The following is a 7,500-nucleotide window of genomic DNA, read 5'->3' on the forward strand; positions in this document are numbered from 1 at the left end:
TTTGCATGTATTAGCTCTAGAATTACCACAGTTATCCAAGTAAATGTGGGTACGATCTAAGAAACCATAACTGATTTAATGAGCCATTCGCGGTTTCACCTTAGCTCGGCATGCACTGAGACATGCATGGCTTAATCTTTGAGACAAGCATATGACTACTGGCAGGATCAACCAGGGAGCTCAAGAAGCTCTCCTTTTGAAAGAAGAGTAGACGACTTTCGCCGACTCTCTCTTTCACATTTTGTCGCCGACACGTATGCCGGACGACGATACTATCGCTTTTACATGTTTTACATGTATTAATAGAGATTGGGCTCCTTTTTATTATATATATATTATATGGCCTCAATTCTCATCCCGGACGTTTGACTGAATTATTATTGGAACGTCGGGATTTTATGCTGAAGACGGACAATTGTGGCGTAAACTGCGTAAAGTGAGTTTATACACCCCCGAAAAGTTTGCCTTCAGCGGTTCAAACGATTCGGTATGCGGAGTTCGGATCTGATGGCTCTTTTCAGCGCAGAGACTACAGAAAGATTTTCTCTCGTCTCCGCTAAAATTATACAAAAATATTATTTTTGTCGCTCGGATTTTGGAGAGTTGATGCTCAGTAAGTAGCCGTGATTTTCTGCACACTTCTTTTATGACAGACAAACCAACGAACTAACCAACGCCGAAGCGCGTACCACATAAGGGCCATTCGGTCTGAGACACCGACCCGTGGTAATGCTGTGTGGATGTGTAATATATTCTTTTTCAAAGCACGTTTCGAGCAAGCCGAAACGTGCATACTCTTAAAGATACCGATTATGCGGCCGAGTGGTCGGCGACACACGGTGAAATACATGGAGTCTTATGGGAACGGGCTGGTCGATAAAAAGTCCAACCGGTTCCCGCCAAAAAACTTAGTCTCTGGAGCATCAAACGTATTAGTTTCCAATTATAAATTAAAAAAAAAGTATACCAGTTCAGTTCTGCCGAGTGAACGGCGACGGTAAATAAATTATTGCAAAAAAAAAAAAAGACAGAACTTAGTCTCTTGTACGATTCACCGCTACAGTTAGACTAATTCTACCCATTCGTATAGGTTTACAATAAGAAGACATTTCATAATTTTTTTCTAAGTGACCCATTCGTATAAGTTTCATATTCGTTATAATACTTACGAATAATTCTCTTAGTACTTAGAAAAAGAAATGTACTCTTAACGAAAGAAGAATCAATCTCGTTCGTTCATTCGTATAACATTTTCGAAACTTAGTCTCGAATCGTACATTTTGTACGAATCGTGCTTTTTGGTCGAAACGTGCATTTTGGGCGAATCGTGCAAGCCGACCTATATGCTCCCTTATATATACCGATTATGCGGCCGAGTGGTCGGCGACACGCGGTGAAATACATGGAGTCTTATGGGAATATAGTGCCGAACGAATCGACCAATCGATTCCCGTCAAAAAACATAGACTAAGTAGAGCGTCGTGTTAATCGTATAAGTTTCCAATAAACTTTGACATTGGAAAAAGTTTCACCGCCACAGCGCGGTGAGACTTTCGACTATTTCTCCCATTCGTATAGGTTTACAATAAGAAGACATTTCGTAATTTTTTTCTAAGTGACCCATTCGTATAAGTTTCATATTCGTTATAATACTTACGAATAATTCTCTTAGTACTTAGAAAAAGAAATGTACTCTTAACGAAAGAAGAATCAATCTCGTTCGTTCATTCGTATAACATTTTCGAAACTTAGTCTCGAATCGTACATTTTGTACGAATCGTGCTTTTTGGTCGAAACGTGCATTTTGGGCGAATCGTGCAAGCCGACCTATATGCTCCCTTATATATACCGATTATGCGGCCGAGTGGTCGGCGACACGCGGTGAAATACATGGAGTCTTATGGGAATATAGTGCCGAACGAATCGACCAATCGATTCCCGTCAAAAAACATAGACTAAGTAGAGCGTCGTGTTAATCGTATAAGTTTCCAATAAACTTTGACATTGGAAAAAGTTTCACCGCCACAGCTCGGTGAGACTTTCGACTATTTCTCCCATTCGTATAGGTTTACAATAAGAAGACATTTCGTAATTTTTTTCTAAGTGACCCATTCGTATAAGTTTCATATTCGTTATAATACTTACGAATAATTCTCTTAGTACTTAGAAAAAGAAATGTACTCTTAACGAAAGAAGAATCAATCTCGTTCGTTCATTCGTATAACATTTTCGAAACTTAGTCTCGAATCGTACATTTTGTACGAATCGTGCTTTTTGGTCGAAACGTGCATTTTGGGCGAATCGTGCAAGCCGACCTATATGCTCCCTTATATATACCGATTATGCGGCCGAGTGGTCGGCGACACGCGGTGAAATACATGGAGTCTTATGGGAATATAGTGCCGAACGAATCGACCAATCGATTCCCGCCAAAAAACATAGACTAAGTAGAGCGTCGTGTTAATCGTATAAGTTTCCAATAAACTTTGGCATTGGAAAAAGTTTCACCGCCCCAGCTCGGTGAGACTTTCGACTATTTCTCCCATTCGTATAGGTTTACAATAAGAAGACATTTCGTAATTTTTTTCTAAGTGACCCATTCGTATAAGTTTCATATTCGTTATAATACTTACGAATAATTCTCTTAGTACTTAGAAAAAGAAATGTACTCTTAACGAAAGAAGAATCAATCTCGTTCGTTCATTCGTATAACATTTTCGAAACTTAGTCTCGAATCGTACATTTTGTACGAATCGTGCTTTTTGGTCGAAACGTGCATTTTGGGCGAATCGTGCAAGCCGACCTATATGCTCCCTTATATATACCGATTATGCGGCCGAGTGGTCGGCGACACGCGGTGAAATACATGGAGTCTTATGGGAATATAGTGCCGAACGAATCGACCAATCGATTCCCGCCAAAAAACATAGACTAAGTAGAGCGTCGTGTTAATCGTATAAGTTTCCAATAAACTTTGGCATTGGAAAAAGTTTCACCGCCCCAGCTCGGTGAGACTTTCGACTATTTCTCCCATTCGTATAGGTTTACAATAAGAAGACATTTCGTAATTTTTTCTAAGTGACCCATTCGTATAAGTTTCATATTCGTTATAATACTTACGAATAATTCTCTTAGTACTTGGAAAAAGAAATGTACTCTTAACGACAGGAGAATCAATCTCGTTCGTTCATTCGTATAACATTTTCGAAACTTAGTCTCGAATCGTACATTTTGTACGAATCGTGCTTTTTGGTCGAAACGTGCATTTTGGGCGAATCGTGCAAGCCGACCTATATGCTCCCTTATATATACCGATTATGCGGCCGAGTGGTCGGCGACACGCGGTGAAATACATGGAGTCTTATGGGAATATAGTGCCGAACGAATCGACCAATCGATTCCCGTCAAAAAACATAGACTAAGTAGAGCGTCGTGTTAATCGTATAAGTTTCCAATAAACTTTGACATTGGAAAAAGTTTCACCGCCACAGCTCGGTGAGACTTTCGACTATTTCTCCCATTCGTATAGGTTTACAATAAGAAGACATTTCGTAATTTTTTTCTAAGTGACCCATTCGTATAAGTTTCATATTCGTTATAATACTTACGAATAATTCTCTTAGTACTTAGAAAAAGAAATGTACTCTTAACGAAAGAAGAATCAATCTCGTTCGTTCATTCGTATAACATTTTCGAAACTTAGTCTCGAATCGTACATTTTGTACGAATCGTGCTTTTTGGTCGAAACGTGCATTTTGGGCGAATCGTGCAAGCCGACCTATATGCTCCCTTATATATACCGATTATGCGGCCGAGTGGTCGGCGACACGCGGTGAAATACATGGAGTCTTATGGGAATATAGTGCCGAACGAATCGACCAATCGATTCCCGCCAAAAAACATAGACTAAGTAGAGCGTCGTGTTAATCGTATAAGTTTCCAATAAACTTTGGCATTGGAAAAAGTTTCACCGCCCCAGCTCGGTGAGACTTTCGACTATTTCTCCCATTCGTATAGGTTTACAATAAGAAGACATTTCGTAATTTTTTCTAAGTGACCCATTCGTATAAGTTTCATATTCGTTATAATACTTACGAATAATTCTCTTAGTACTTAGAAAAAGAAATGTACTCTTAACGACAGGAGAATCAATCGTTCGTTCATTCGTATAACATTTTCGAAACTTAGTCTCGAATCGTACATTATGTACGAATCGTGCGTTTTGGTCGAATCGTACATTTTGGTCGAAACGTGCATTTTGGGCGAATCATGCGTTTCGAAATAATCATGCACTTTGGGCGAATCGTGCATTTTGGTCGAATCGAGCATTTCGAACGATTCGCCAATTTTGGTCTTTTCGTGCAAGCCGAAACATACGTTCCCTTATATATACCGATTATGCGGCCGAGTGGTCGGCGACACACGGTGAAATACATGGAGTCTTATGGGAATAAAGTGCCAAACGAAAAGACCAATTTTTAAAAACTTTGTTTATTGAGCTCCTATACATTACTAAACGTTTCCTCACGTTTAAACACATTATTATTAACAAAAGTAACATAAAAAAAAATAAAAATTATAAATAATATTGCAAATTAAAAATATATTATTGGCAAAAAAACATTTGTTTTTGAAATCGATTTTTTTAATAAACCAAATAATTAATACGTATCTAATTAAGTAATCCTATGTTATAACATTGTCATTTTTAACATCCTTAATTAACAAATGGATAAAAAGTGTAGTTTTATAGATTTTTCAAAACAAATCGATGGATACGCTTTATTTAACGTTCCTTCGTCGATACAACATGCTTTTATTGTTAAAAATTTATTAATTTGCAATAACAATTGTTATTAACAAATAATCGACAAAAACGATATTTTCATTCTTCCGATCGACAATGTCAAATAAAAAAACGATATAGTGATGTATAACAAAGTTCCCATTTTACGCCTTAATTAACAAATGGATAAAAAGTAGAGTTTTATAGATTTTTCAAAACAAATCGTTGGATACGCTTTATTTAACGTTCCTTCGTCGATACAACACGCTTTTATTGTTAAAAATTTATTAATTTGCAATAACAATTGTTATTAACAAATAATCGACAAAAACGATATTTTCATTGTTCCGATCGATAATGTCAAATAAAAAAACGATATAGTGATGTATAACAAAGTTCTCGTTGAACGCCTTAATTAACAAATGGATAAAAAGTAGAGTTTTATAGATTTTTCAAAACAAATCGATGGATACGCTTTATTTAACGTTCCTTCGTCGATACAATACGCTTTTATTGTTAAAAATTTATTAATTTGCAATAACAATTGTTATTAACAAATAATCGACAAAAACGATATTTTCATTGTTCCGATCGATAATGTCAAATAAAAAAACGATATAGTGATGTATAACAAAGTTCCCATTTTACGCCTTAATTAACAAATGGATAAAAAGTGGAGTTTTGTAAATATTTCAAAAAAAATCGATGAATACGCTTTATTTAACGTTCCTTCGTCGATACGACACGCATTTATTGTTAAAAATTTATTAATTTGCAATAAAAATTGTTATTAACAAATAATCGACAAAAACGATATTTTCATTCTTCCGATGGATAATGTCAAATAAAAAAACGATATAGTGATGTATAACAAAGTTCTCGTTGAACGCCTTAATTAACAAATGGATAAAAAGTGGAGTTTTGTGAATTTTTCAAAAAAAATCGATGAATACGCTTTATTTAACGTTCCTTCGTCGATACGACACGCTTTTATTGTTAAAAATTTATTAATTTGCAATAAAAATTGTTATTAACAAATAATCGACAAAAACGATATTTTCGTTCTTCCGATCGATAATGTCAAATAAAAAAACGATATAGTGATGTATAACAAAGTTCTCGTTGAACGCCTTAATTAACAAATGGATAAAAAGTGTAGTTTTCTAAATTTTTCGAAACAAATCAATGGATACGCTTTATTTAACGTTTCTACGTCGATACAATACGCGTTTATTGTTAAAAATTTATTAATTTGCAAAACCAATTGTTATTAACAATTCGTTGACGAAAACGATATTTTTGCTCTTCCGATCGTTAATAACAAATTAAAGAACGATATTGTGATGTATAACAAAGTTCTCGTTGAACGCCTTAATTAACAAATTGATAAAAAGTGGAGTTTTGTAAATATTTCGAAACAAATCAATGGATACGCTTTATTTAACGTTCCTTCGTCGATACAATACGCGCTTATTGTTGAAAATTCATTAATTTCCAAAAACAATTGTAATTAACAATTCTTGGTAGAAAACGACATTTTTGTACCAAATATATTCACGGATTATATAAAAAGGGTAAATGAACGTCTAGAATGGTATAGAAGGACGATTGATAATGTTTCTCGACGGATACCGTTTGGGCGATTCAATCGGAAGATTGTTCCCATAAGACGCCGTGTATTTCGTCCAGCGTCGCCGACCACTCGGCCGCATAATCGGTATATATAGGGGAGCACCCCGGTCGGCTTGCACGAAAAGACCAAAATCCACGGATGGTCTGAAAAGCTTGATCCGACCAAAATGCACGATTCGTCCAACATATACTATTAGAAAAAGAGGACGATGGAAACGAAACGCACGTTTCGTTCAGAATTTGAAAACACAGTCTCTTTTAATGTGAAGGAGACCTGGGGGGAGAGTGATACACCGTATTGCCTGTATCAACCAAGTCTCCTATTGCGCGAATTAAACTCCCATTCACATAAGTTTCCAATTCAAAATTACATATAAAAAAAAATAAAAGAAATTTATCCACAGAGTGATAGAAATGGGAGAAATGACAATCGGTATAGTATAAGAGGTCGTTTGATAGTGTTTCACGACGAATACCATTTGGGCGATTCAATCGAAAGATTGTTCCCATAAGACGCCGTGTATTTCGTCCAGCATCGCCGACCACTCGGCCGCATAATCGGTATATATAGGGGAGCACCCCGGTCGGCTTGCACGAAAAGACCAAAATCCACGGATGGTCTGAAAAGCATGATCCGACCAAAATGCACGATTCGTCCAACATATACTATTAGAAAAAGAGGACGATGGAAACGAAACGCACGTTTCGTTCAGAATTTGAAAACACAGTCTCTTTTAATGTGAAGGAGACCTGGGGGGAGAGTGATACACCGTATTGCCTGTATCAACTAAGTCTCCTATTGCGCGAATTAAACTCCCATTCACATAAGTTTCCAATTCAAAATTACATATAAAAAAAAATAAAAGAAATTTATCCACAGAGTGATAGAAATGGGAGAAATGTCAATCGGTATAGTATAAGAGGTCGTTTGATAGTGTTTCACGACGAATACCATTTGGGCGATTCAATCGAAAGATTGTTCCCATAAGACGCCGTGTATTTCGTCCAGCATCGCCGACCACTCGGCCGCATAATCGGTATATATAGGGGAGCACCCCGGTCGGCTTGCACGAAAAGACCAA

General features: G+C 36.7%; 1 non-coding gene across 1 annotated transcript in view; it reads right to left on the reverse strand.

Moving 5' to 3' along the window:
- The window catches only part of LOC124428921, a 1,919-nt gene extending 1,741 nt beyond the window's left edge, over positions 1-178 (reverse strand). Inside the window, exon 1 of the ribosomal RNA XR_006943343.1 lies at positions 1-178. This exon is cut by the window's left edge and continues 1,741 nt beyond it. This is a non-coding gene — a ribosomal RNA (small subunit ribosomal RNA).
- Between the last annotated feature and the right edge of the window lie 7,322 nt (positions 179-7,500).

This window comes from Vespa crabro, chromosome 13, assembly GCF_910589235.1.
Source record: "Vespa crabro chromosome 13, iyVesCrab1.2, whole genome shotgun sequence".
NCBI classification, from domain to species: Eukaryota; Metazoa; Arthropoda; class Insecta; order Hymenoptera; family Vespidae; genus Vespa; species Vespa crabro.